This window comes from Arachis duranensis, chromosome 9 (genome assembly GCF_000817695.3).
Source record: "Arachis duranensis cultivar V14167 chromosome 9, aradu.V14167.gnm2.J7QH, whole genome shotgun sequence".
Taxonomy (NCBI): Eukaryota; Viridiplantae; Streptophyta; class Magnoliopsida; order Fabales; family Fabaceae; genus Arachis; species Arachis duranensis.
Window position 1 is genome coordinate 115488426 of NC_029780.3, and position 14266 is coordinate 115502691.

The following is a 14266-nucleotide window of genomic DNA, read 5'->3' on the forward strand; positions in this document are numbered from 1 at the left end:
AGCACCGACGGCTATGGACGGCCGTCACTAGCCTGATATATTTTGCTGCGATCGAGTGGCATCAGGTGGATAGGGTTCTACCCCAGTTCGGCGGTGTTCAGCATCTCCCAGATGTAGCTCTGAACATAGATTGGCTACATGCGAAGGATGGTAGGGGTGGGGACCGGTGGTTTCCTGCATATTATCAGGAGTGGCACCAGCTTTGGGAGAACCGGCATCAGTCAGTCATATGGGTCGATCGAGTCCTCGACCCTGGTCCATCAGCAGATTACCTAGAGTGGTGGTGCCGTGTGGCGCACAGGTTCCTATCCCCAGATGTAGCATTTCAGGATCCGAGGCCGATTGTGTTGACTGAGGAGGCGCGTCACAGAGGGTCGTCCCAGGCACCTCCTAGAGTGCATGTTTATGACAGACCAGATAACAGACGAGTCGATCGGCGTCGCCGTATTGGGACCCGGACCACCGATCGCGAGTGGAGGGAGTTTGCCGACCGATTGGAGCAGGACGTTCCTGGAGCTGAGGCTGGGGATCCAGTGGACTACCGTGTTCCTCGACGTAGAGGCAGACGGCCACCTGCGCGGCCTGACCGTCGAGGTGGGCCTGATGGAGGACCATCCGAGCAGGGGGGCGGCACTGGTCACGTGGCCGCTGAGGATGTAGTTGGATCAGCATCAACTATGGATCAGCCGACGTTCGACGTGGGTTCTAGCTCACAGCTGTTTGGGAACGTGAGCCCATATGGTTTTGCCGAGTTTACGACCGCGGCTGTTGGGGTGGACATTGCTGATCCTGTTACTGAGTCCGAGTTTTACAGAGACATAGCTGACATGCTTAGGGATGATGATCAGACCCATTATAGGCCACAGATGTCTGAGGAGCATGGCCAGTTTGGTGCTCAGCAGCCTGTGTTTTCGTCGCTGTCACCATCGATATGAACAGGCTCCTGGTCAGACTCATCGTCACGCATTGCATTCTCTACTTGATCAGGTCCACCAAAGTCTTCGAGATAAGGCACGAGGCCACCACCGGTGCCCACAACGTTGGGAGGCTCAATGACTGCTGCATGCTCCAAAGGGACAGAACCAACAACCTCCGTTTGTTCTAAGTCAGCCGCAAAAGAAGGTGATTGAACTGGCGGAAGATGCGGTCTGACCGCAGGCATCGAACTAGATGCACCACCCGCGGAAGCTACGCAAGGAACTGGAGCGGATGCCCCAGAACTATCGACACCAACCTCCAACTTCGCGAACAACTCATGGATTCTGATCTCCGGAAAACTCCTTACACAGTAGAACAGAACCCTAATATCTTCATCAGCCTTAACCGCAAAGGTTTCATACTGAACACCGGTCGAGACAACCGCCATGGGAATCTTGTAGAATAGTTTCTTCACCCACTTGCAACCCAACACGCCAAGCTTCTCCAAGATGCTGTTCTTCAAGTCCGACAAACTCATCGACGAACTGATAAAAATACTTAGTGGTTCTCTGTCGGTGAACTTCACACCTTGGCTTTTGCTTTTTTTATTTTTCCAGAGCAATGCACCAGAGCAAGAAAGCTCTCTTCCTCACTAGCCATTGTGAGAATGATCTCTTCTGGTGCTTGAATCACCCACATATATATAGATTTTCCGTCATAGTAAACCGTGGCAACCCACCACGTTTTTTGCCCATTATTCTACATAAACTGTGGTAACCCACCGGGTTTTATGTGCTTAAATATTTTCCTCATAAACCGTGGTGACTCCCCACGGTTTATGCTTGCCAAATTTCCTTCATAAACCGTGGTGACCTACCACGGTTTTCACCTACAAATTTTTGCTCCTAATCCGTGGTGACCTCCCACGGTTTATGCATGTTTAGAAACCGTGGTGGGTTGCCATGGTTTACATATAAATCCGTTTTGCACAAAATCGTAACAACAAACAGATTTGCACATTTACGTAAAGAAATCCCTCTTTTTATTTATTTAAGTAAATTGCCCTCCAAATTATATGTTTTTTATTGTTTTTGGAAAGAAAATCTTTTGAGGAATTTAATAATATGTGATGAGAAATACCGAATAAATTATACAGAAACCAATTAAAATACAACATAAAAACATCTTTAAAAAAAGACGTTTTAAGCGTCTTTATCTGAATGGTCTCATTTTCAAATATATCCTTCCGTACTTCCATATCTATTTTCAATTATTTAATATAGTTTCCTCAAATATCAAATATGATAATATGCTTATGCTTATAAAAATAATACACGATCTATTTTTAAGTTTTTTTTAGGAGTATTTTACTCAATTTTTAGTACTTTTTGACAAAATATCGAATCAAGATTATATTAAGATCTCAAGTTTGGGAAACATATACGACTCCTCTAAAAAAAAGTGAGTTCGACCCGAAAATGACTTAGTATTGATGTTGAAATGACCTACGTTAAAATTACTAATGGCAAAACTTATAATGAACAATGTAAAATGAATAAATAAATGAATAAAATTTTAAATAGATGAATATAAACTTGATTTACAAAGAAAATAAAATAACAACGAAATATAAATGAAAGAAAACTGTATTATATATAAAACAAAGAAAAATAAATTAGTTGACTTCTAACACTCATATGCAATTACATTTCATTTTTTTTTTCGTCACTGAGACTGAGAAGTTTTGTGAATTTGAGTGATGATCTAGTGTTGATGATTGAAGTCTCCAAATCCTCTGAGTTCTTCCTATTTATAGATCATAAGGATAGACTTACTCTTAAATAATCTTGACCATGACTTGGTTTCTCCCTTTTTCATAAGTCACGACCTTGCTTTGACCCTGAAACATTTTCATCGTGATATCTCCACATTCCATCTTGCCTTGTTTTTTAAGTTTCACGTTTTTGCATTACGCCCGTATTTACCACGTGATGCATTTCTGGTTTTGACCCGGTTTCTCGACCTTTCTTAAGTCGCTAAGCCTTCGACCTTGATCACCCTTTTATTCTTGTTATAGTCAAAAGAAATTTTCTGCGCCATATTTCGACTTTCTATACACTATAATTGAATCTCTTCATGAGTCAAAATCTGTGCTAACAAATTGTCCCTTAAAACTTATTGTTTCAAAGTATGAAATGATAGGTCTTATCTAATCCCTTGCTTTTTACGTGTACTTTTAAATTTTCAAATTTCAAAAAATGGTTACAATAAATATGAAAACGGTTTGCACATTTCTGGGAATGTGTAACGTTTTCAGTGGTCTTTAATGGACCTTTATTAATTCAAAACCCTTTTGTATTTTCCAAATTTCATTATTGTTCTATTTTCAGAGAATCCTTTTCCAGAAAATCCTTCATATTCTTTGCAAAACTCTTCTCACTTCCTTCATATTCTCCCACGACCTCCATGAACTCTCAATCTGGTCTTCATTCAAGCAACACACCAGCTATTACTACTGCATCATCATCATCTACTATCATTACTGCAACCACCACTAATTCTACCCCTGTCGCTACTGTTGGAGCCGCCATTTTGTCTTCTTTACCCGTCTCTGTCTCTGCCACTATAGCTGTTCCTTCTGCTTCGGATGTAGCTTCTGTTGCTCCTGCTTCTCCTTCTTAGGAGGAAGATGATGACGTTCATGTCGTGGCTCCTCCACCACCGGTGACCAACATGTCACATTTTTATAACGATGATGGGACCTTAAGAGCCCCTAATCCTGATGTAGAAACCACTACTTTATGGCGTAACCAAGTACTACTTTTATTTAAAGTTTCCAATCTCCTATATTCATTACTAGGGCCGAGTTCTACCTTAGAACAAGTTGAGTCGATCTCTTCATTTTTTTCCCTCCTGAACATCTTCCTTTGATTTTTTGTAGCCATGTCAAAGCTACTTATTTTGCTAGTCGAGTCTATAGGACAGCACTCCCAAAAAAATCTAACTCTCGATTTTTGACCTGGATGTCGAGGTTATCTCCAACCTACAAGTCGGTGTGGAGATCCTTAGGTATTGTTTCGGCTCTTCAACTAACCATTCATGACCTGTCTTATACTACCCCCTTCTTAGGGCTAGCATGTACCTTTAGTGTTCGGCCACCAATAACTTCCATTTCCCATATAGAATGACGGGTCTGACCTCAATGGAGATTTCAGCTTTGACTGGGCTTTCTCCTGATGGGAAGATGTTTATTGTTGGACGACCACATGTCCCTATGATGTTTTCGGCATCAACTTTGATTTGATCGATTTCTATATCGGATTTTATTCACAATAACATATGTTTTGAAAGTGACTCTGTTAATAATAGTAAGCTTGTAGCTTTCCTTCTCTTATGGCTCAATGCCTTTGTTTTCTGTCCAAAGTCGATCCAAATCCAGAAAAGCAAGTACCTCCCATTAGCTATCATGCTTCATCAAAAGAATTACATCAATCTTCCTTCACTTATCTTAGGTCAATTATATAAGATTCTTTCTTTGGTAGTTAGTGAAATTCGATCGGAATAACCGTCGATAAACCCTTTTGGTCCACTTTGGATTGTTAACCTATGGTTGAAGTCTGTGTTCGAACATCAATTTACTATCCCTTCTGAATTTTCAAAAACTCCTCTTCAATGTATTCGACTATCTTCCCATTCTTGGTCGAAACCAAAAAGAATGTCATCTATCGATACTTTTTGTCATTTCATCAAACTTTTTTCTTACCATAAAAAATAATGATGATTCTGCTTACTACCCAAATCCTTTGGCATGTCAAAAAAGTAATGTGGGATACCTGCATTCCCTAACGAGCCTCAAACTTGAAAATTAAGAGGCTCTTGATGAACTGTGGTTGAAACCTTACCTCCCCAGATCCTTCTTGCAGGGCTTTCTCATGAGTCGACCATGGCTCTAAAAAAGAAACTCGTCTCCTATTCTCCGTAATATGTGTCGAGGCAATTTTGCCTTGCACAGGCGTTATCTTCACCTCTTTCATTTGAAGCTGGCCCCAAATGATCCATTACAAAGTGTTGAATTTGAAGAAATTTGACCAAACCATTGATTTGAACCATCAACGAGTGACTTCCTAATACCATATATATGATATCAAATTTTGTTTTCTTTCGACACCTTCATTTCACAAATGGTGGTCGACTTACTACCAATCTCATTGCCATTCGACTAAGCAAGCAATATCTTGCGTTGAAGAAAACCAAAGGTGAGCACATCAATGGAATTATTGCCTTGTGAAAAATATTATAAAGTAAAATGGCACTTCAAGAATGTAAGGTACGTCTTCATGATGTCTTAGAGGTGTGAAAAAAGAAAAAAAAACACACTTTCATAGATATCCTGATCGTTACTTTAAAACTTTATCTCAAGACCATTTTGTTAAAAAAAAACATATTACGAAAATGTTTTAAGTTTTTTTTTTAATGCCCCTTTTGGTCTTGCTGATCGACTACCTGACCCTCCTAAAGGAGTATTTGTTATAGATTATTGACTCTGCAAGAAGGATCCTTGTACTTTAGGCATAAACACGATTGGTGTCATCTATTACCCAGGCGGCAAGGATAAAATTCATGGTCGGACGAGGATTGCTGGATATCCTCCAGGTACCATGTTTTCCTAGATGCTCAAAATTCTTTTAAGCGTAGGATACCCTTCCTTCAAAGAAGCATAGAGCTGTCAACATCCTCATGGAGAATAAACCCAAGAAGGTACAAAAATCTGATCCAGTCCCTCCTGTCTAGGTATCTTTCGGACACTTCTCCTCTAATAGTCGACTTATACTTTATACATATTTTATGATCTGTTTTTCTTTTAGTCAAAACCTGCCAAGTGTAGATCTAAATCTCAAACTACAATGTAAAGCTACCTCGAGTCAGGCGTCGACCCATCAAGTGTCGAGGCTGAGGTTATCCAACCTCCTCCGAAGGTTACTGTTTTTCTTCCATTTTTATGTTTAATTCAGCCTACACCATCGACTGCAGCTTTCCAAACTTCCACTGACTCCCTAATGGTAATCGTACTCGCCTTTTCCTTTCCTTTCTTTTATTACATTCACATTTTTCTTTATGAAACATATATATTATTTTTCAAGCAAGTTATATGCCTCGAGTCTTGAGTGATTTGAAATCTTCAATAATTGAATCAGAACTAAACTTTTCAGCAATTTCTTTCTCAATATAAATAACCAAACTATTTGCTAGAAAATCATCCTCCATCTTGTTTCTTAACCTTGTCTTCATTATTTTCATTGCTGAAAATGATCGCTCCATAGTAGCTATAAAAATTGAAAGAGATAATATAAGACGAATCAATCTATCAATCAAGTAATATACTTTTGACCTTTTTGTTTCTACTAAACATCTACACAATTCATGAATAATTGATAGATTCTTTATTTCTGAATGTTGACAAGTATTAAGAATAAAATGTTAAAGCTGAAAAGGTAAATTAATCTTCTCTTGTTCAGTAAAGTCTTCAGGATAACAATTATCAACAAGAGTAAAAATCTTAGCAATGTCAAAATTTTTGTAAGCATCTTTAGACATAAGAGTAGAGCTCAAATTTAGTAGATCTATTGCTTGATCATTGAATCTGCTATTCAACTCATGTAATTGCTTATCAGTTGTGACTAAAAATATCTTCACTCTAAAATAATGCTCAATTGTAATAATGCTCAATTATAATATGATCTTTTGGTGACGTTATCTACTTGCACAACATTAACTATGTCTTGAGATTGCTTTTGTAAAACTTGACAAAGAACATCAGTTATTCTCATACTATCTTTCATCAAATGAAAGATCAATACAAACTCAAATGAGGTTAGGGTGTTGTAGGCACTATCTGCATCATCACGCTGAGAATAAATTGATCCATCAACAATAATCTTTTGTAAAGTAGTCAACGTTGCACCATACATATTTATCAAAATACAAATAGAAGAGAAATGAGAACTCTATCGAGTATCACCTACTCATTTTAAAGTACCAATTTGATTTGTCTCTTTACCAATTTTTTGTTTATAAATCTCTAATAAATGGACAATTTCATATGTCTTGTCATTATGTAACTTATTATGTCGCTTACTAGAAAAATAAATAATGTTAACGGTAAAAATCAATTTAAAAAAAAACTAATGCACAAAAATGACTTCTCTAAATATTATAACTAATACAAGTAATCAATGAACAAAATAGTAAGTATAATAAGTATTAGGACAATCTTTTAAGAATAAAACTTATAGATAAAACTTGAATCGGGATACTTCATATTAAAAATAAGATGTTAAGCCAATTAAATTATAATTTTTCTTTGATAAAAATACTATTAATTTTTTTATAAAAAATTTAGAGAGATATGGCCAATTATCTACTATAAACTTCGCCTCTGATTGTATAATTTAATTTCTTGTGTCAATATACTTAATCGGATTTAATGAAATTTATCGAAATCTTTTAAATTCTTGTAATCTTCTATCTAAGTTAAAATATTTCTTATTTTTAAAATAATGTATTTTATCACAGTAAATTATAAATGTACCAAACCTTTTTTAAAAATAACCAAAATTTGTATTCTTAATCATCGACCGAGACTCAACTGAAAAAAGAAAAGTCGTTTTCTTATGTGTTCTGTTTTTGTAATTCCCAAAATATATGGAAAAGAAAAAAAAGGTTCTATTTTGAGAAAATGGACATGTGGTGGTGGACATGGTCACGAAAGACAAGAGGAGATGAGGGTGGGTCCTACAAAATTTGTTTGTTGTGCATGCTGGCTGCTGGATGCTGGATTTGATGGTTGCATGATTCAAGGTTGGAGAATGCGTATGTCATGTCACATGTATGTGTTTATTTGCGTCCAAGAAACCCTAAATCATTGTGATAGATCCATCCATATAAAACTTACTTTAATAAAATTATATAATCTATCTTAATCTTATTCTTAGTTTGCTCTTCCTTCGGATCTTGGTTACATATGAACAAGATTACGCCTCTTCGATTTTATTTATTTTTTATACCATAAATATTATTTAATGGATGCCCATCAGTAGATCTATATATAGCTCAAAAGTTAATTAAAAAGAAAAGGATAACAAATTAACAATAGATTTCAATTGAACTTTTTCCAATATAGTAGTAAATAGTAGTTTAAATTTTTGCGACAAATATAGTTGAGACTTGATAGGAGAGGGTATATGCTTTTAATTTATATTTAATATAATTTATGAATCACTTTTAGTGAAAATAATTTGAAATTAAACTACCAAAGTACCAATTCTCTTCTCTAATCCAATGCACCTGTCCTCTTTTCTCTCTACCTATTTAATCTATTATATACTAGTGTTAAATCCGTGCGATTAAATCCGTGCGATGCACGGACTTATATTTAAATTTGATAAATTAAATTAAAAATAATATTTTATAATCATATATTTTTTAAATTTAGTATAACACCATCATCATCGTTATATAATAAACGTGTTAAATATGTTATTTTATCTTTATTCAAAGTAAAATATGAATAGAAGAGTTCGAAGTTTATAATATTCTTGAACCATAAGGAGGGAGATAAAAAAATAAGAACATATATAACTGTAATAATAGCATGTTAATTTTACCCTAAATTTTATATCAAAAAGCTAATAAAAATTTATCAACAACCTAATATCTTACTAACTTCATTAGAAAATCATTAGATGTTGTGCTCCTTGTTACACATTTCATTTCAAATTTGAAAAAAGAGTTATAGATAAATTAGTTATATCTATAGTAAAGATTTGTACAAAAGTGTAAATCATAACATGCTATTAAAATGAAAATAATATTATTCTTACCTAAATATTATTAAAAACCTCTTTGAACACGACATTTGTTGTTGATGACTTTGGATTGCCGTCTTCGTTTAGAATTAAAACCCTGAGGCCACTGCGACTCTTAACTCTTGACAAAGCAACATAAAGTTGTCCATAGATGAACATTGATTTTGGCAAATAAAGCCGTACATGTGATAATGATTGATCCTGACTCATGTTAATGGTCATTGCAAAGCATACTGTTAATGAAAATTGTCTCCGTTGGAACTTAAATGGCAATCCTAAATCTGAAGGGATCAAGTTCATTCTTGGAATGTACACTTTATCTCCAATATTTCTACCGCTCACTACCGTCGCTCCAATTACGTTGCTGCCAAGTTTGTTAACTATTAATCTTGTCCCGTTGCATAAACCTGAAGTCTGGTCTATGTTTCGCAGTAGCATTACAGCGACTCCTGGCTTCAAAGTCAACTTGTGATTGAGTAGTCCCGAACATTTGATGTCATTTAGAAACTCTTGTGTGAACCACTCTTGTTTTACATCTTCATTCTCATCAGCTTGACATGTTGTGTCAGAGTTCAAATACTCCTTTTCCATCCCTGGAAAGATTGTCAAGACAAAATCATTTACCTTCTCGACACTCTTAAGTGTGGGTGCAAGAATTGCTCTATTCTGAAAATACCTGTAATCTGACATGTTTTGCAACAAATTTGGATATGCAAAGTCTACCAAATGAGAGAGAGGATCATCAGTAGTTGTAATCAATAGATCATCTGAAATTTTAACTTCTGATTCATCACCAACAACAGAGATAATATTTCTATTTCCAACATCAAGTATCCAATTAGCAAATATCTTCATTTCACCTTCATCTTGATCCAAAGAAGACATTAGAAGCCTCATATTCGTAGTTTCAGAACCTTACAAAATGACCACAGCTGGGATGAGTTAATAGCGGATGCTAATATATCGTGTCTACTTCCTTTCGGAATCACCGGAAGTATCTGTCTGAAATCACCTCCTAGAACAACAATCTTACCACCAAATGGTTTATGTGTCTTATGTTGATCGATAACTGACATAAGATTCCTGAGCGTCCGATCAAGTGCTTCAAAACGGCAGCTGTACCTTTCCTCGCATACAACATATTGAGAACTCAAAATTGGATCCTGTTTTGGACTTCTCTGATCTCTCCTCATACCATATCATGGCGTCGCAATGCCGACAAAAAATTCTGGGTCATCAATATCTATCACATCTAATAATCACCAAGATAATAAATTGTTTTAGTTATATCTGCAACAAATAATTTATATAAAAATATACTTTCTTTCACCATGTTAAGTATAAAAATAATATTTATAAAAGATTACCGAAGAATGCAATTTATGGATTAAAAGGATGAGATCATATAATACAATTTCATTGTGCCAACCTCAAGATTTAAGTTTTACAATAAATCAATGTTCAAATACAAAAATTATAATATATAACCATATCTTAGTTTGAATTTTAAAACTTGAACACTAAACGATAATTTTTTGTTTATAAAAAGCATAACAATAGTAAATAATAAAGTGCTGATATTGCTACCTCTTAAATTACCTGTATTCTCAGCAACATCGAATATGGCTGGGTATTAAATTTGCACAGAATCATCTAAAATAGTCGTATTTTCAGTAATATTCTCAACTTCTTGAAAATTTTTTGAAAGATTTGTAGTCAATTCCTTCAAAAATGTTTCTCTTTGTATCAGGTGTCTTTTTTTTTCAGCTATGCACCTTCTAATTCTTTTTTTAGTATCTAAATTTGAATTAAATGTACTTGCTCCTGTAATCATTAGAGATAATACATCAAGTATTATATATTATAAAAAAAGAAAAATGAATATATGTTAAATGTTTGAATCAGCTGAATTATGAATATATATTATGAAGGTAGTATTAAAGATAAAAAAAAAGTAAAATTTTAGCTTTGTGATAATTACAATCTATCATGTTTATCTTACCATGTCTCTTTTGAAGTAGCATAGTCTTCCTATTCAGTCTTACATCCCTTTGCAATCTAATTCGATTTGTGTACTCCAATGAATCTATAATAATTATTTAGCATATACCAATGATTGTTTTTAATAGACCAATTAAAAAGTTAAATGTTTGGTCTTTAAATAATAAAAACATATTAACATAGTAACTGGTAGATATTATTTGATGTTTGTTGAAGATGTTGTTGACTTGTCTGATGACATGAACTATCATATGCTTCATGTGTGATATCCGAATTACTAATATCACTAATATTGGAACATTATTTTTTTTATCTACAAAGTGTAGATTAGTAATTGGAGACCTTGATCAATGTGGTGTTGGGTTATTACCAATAAGATAACTCGAGATATTAGTTTTGAACATATTTTCTGTTAAAGTTTATAATTGAATAAATAGTAGGAAAATCAAAATATATAAAGTGCATGTACATTCTCATAGGCAAGTTCTAAAAAAAATCATCCAAAAATAAATCTGTATTAATGCTATTTGTAATGTTCGACAACACCGATTGAAAATGCACACCATTAGAACTATCACTCGAATTTCCTGTAATTTTTCATAAACAAATTTAGTAACATATTACGAAGACAATGTAAATTAATAATTTATTACTTGTCAATAGCTAAATAATATATAGAAAATATTGTATTTTATGGGCTTTCATTCGGCCAAAATACTCATGACATGTTAGTTATTTTGTATACCCAATAAAAACTAAATATATAGAACTGACATACTTAAAAATACCAAATAAAAAAATATATTATTCTAACCTAAAAACAAAAATGATAAAATAATTAATTTATTTTTTTATATGAAATCTACCTTGAATTGTGCTTTGCTTTGTATTTTCTTTGTCTTTTAATATCAATCTTCTCTTCAATATAATCTTACTTCTCTTTGGACTTCTTGTATCTTTCAATATATACCTAAAAATATCAAATAAATAAATTTTTTAACTAATTAAAAATATATATACATTATACATAATACATTTTTATTATCAAATTTTTTATATTATTAAAAAAAATAAAATAGTACACATATGACAGCGTTTGATTTTGGTATATATGTCCATCAAAACATAGATACAGGATTACCCAGGAGTACATATATGGTGTTTGTTTACTGAGACAAAAATAATGAAAGACATAGTCATACACAAATACCCATTAAAAACATGTATTTTGTGTCTCTCTAAAATGCGAAAACACTAATTTTTAACTTGAGACACTAATTTTTTTACAATTTTTTCTCATGTCTAACTTACCAAATAGAATATGAAATTAATGCCTTCTTATGTCTATGTAAAATTGCACAGATTTTATTTTCGATGGCTGCTTTAATTTCTTTTTTATTCTCGTTTATTTAGTTACGTAAACATATTTTACAGAAAATAATATATTTTTTTATAAAAGTGTCTTTTTTCAAATAAATATAAGTTTAATCTCACGATCAATAAATTCAACTTATAGTTAAAATCTTTTTTTCCATTTCCTTAAATAAAGAGATTGAAAATGAATAACTTATGAGTAAAAAAGAGAAAAAGATGAAAGTACCTCTATTGTTGTGCTGAGATAATCTAAAAAATAACCATATAAACGAATTAAATAGAAAAAAAATTATAAATGTGACAAATAAAAAAAATTTAAATTTAAAAATCAAAACGGCTAAGAAGCCACTTAATTAGGAATTAGTATTAGAGTTTTAAATTTCAAATTTTTAAATAGAATTTTTTAATTAGCTAGTGTAAATTTAAAATTTTTAAATAAACTTTTTTAATTAAACGTTTGTTATTCATTAAGAATATAGGAATTTGTTAATTTAAAAATAATTTTTATTAGTTTCGTCATAAATAGTATCAATCATATTATTTATCGATAAAAATAAATAAAATTAAATACAATCTAAAAATTAATAACCTTATAAATTACGTAAATTTAGAAAAAAATACTTAAAAAGAGAGAAAAAGATGAAAGTACTTCTACTGTGGAGAGACAATCTAAAAAGATAATAATAAAAATTTATAAATGTGGCAAGTAAAAAAATTTAAATTTAAAAATTGAAATGGTTAAAAACTTACTTAATTAGAAATTAGTATTAGAAATTCAAATTTAAAATTTTTAAAATAGAATTTTCTAATTAGCTAGTATAAATTTTAAATTTTTAAATAAAATTTTCTAATCAAAATCCGTTATCCATTAGGAATATAGAAATTTGTTAATTTAAAAATAATTTTTTTAGTTTCATCATAAATAATATTAACTTTATTATACTTTTTCTAAAATTTAAACAGTATTATATTTTTTTAAATAGTATAAATAATTTCACATCTTAATAAGACTGATAATTCTATTTATTTTATTATAATCCTTTGTAATTAGTATAGTAACTTATAAATTATATAAATTTTTAAAAAATATTCTCAAACCCAATTGCTTACGTAAAAATTCAAAAAAAAAGTATATTTGAATTTAAATTTAAAATTATAAACATAATACTTTAATTAAAAATTATAATTAGATTTTTTTTAAATAAGTACACATTAAAAATTAATAACTAACTTAATTGTATCAACAATAATTCAAAGAAAAAATTTATAACTTTATGACATTAAATATTAAATTAAAATTATCAGAATATCAACGGTGATAATCAAATTAAAAATAAAATCACAAGTAATAACCAAATAACTTCAATTTATATTTAAAAAAATTCTAAATTCCAAACATAAAAATAAAAAAGAACCAAAAGAAAAATAATAACTCAAGAAAAGACAATGTTTCTACCAAAATAAACATATGTTTGGCATTATTCTATTAGATAGACTCTAAAAGAGATTCCAAAACATGTGCATCCAAATTCTCAAGTTTCTTTCTCAATCCTGATCTTCTTGCAAGTTGAGGTATCTCCTTCCACCTTCGAATCTTCCGACTCCGAGAATAGTCACTTAGTTGGTGTAATAGCACTTTCCAACAATTCAGATTCATCATTGGCCGCAACTTCAATGGAGAATTCAAGCAACAAATTCTGTACAAAAAACCACGTTAAATTAAAGACTTCTTTCTAACCTTTGATTTTATCTCACTAATATTTTTTGAATAAAATTAAGATATAATTTTGAGAGAACAAACAAAAAAAATATTTTTTGAACAAATACCTTAGTACCTTCTACTTTCTCCCCTTCAATGATTGAGGATGTCTTTGAAATTAGAAACAAAGCACCGGTGTAGTCAACATCCTAAAATTATAATTAATTATTATTTATAAATTAGATACTACTAATGACCAAGAAAGCAAAAAATAAATTAATTTTTAATAGAAGTACACTTATATATACTCACAATTTGAATAGGGTGAGTCTCTTTGAATTTATTTATGAGATCCACATTATTAGTCATCTTCTTAACTTTATAAGAAGGTGAAAAATATGAAATATCA

The 14266-nt window shown here is 32.1% G+C and overlaps 1 pseudogene; it reads right to left on the reverse strand.

Annotated features, from left to right (window-relative positions):
- Nucleotides 1-8798: 8798 nt before the first annotated feature.
- On the reverse strand, nucleotides 8799-9976 carry LOC107467643 (uncharacterized; annotated as a pseudogene).
- Nucleotides 9977-14266: the final 4290 nt, after the last annotated feature.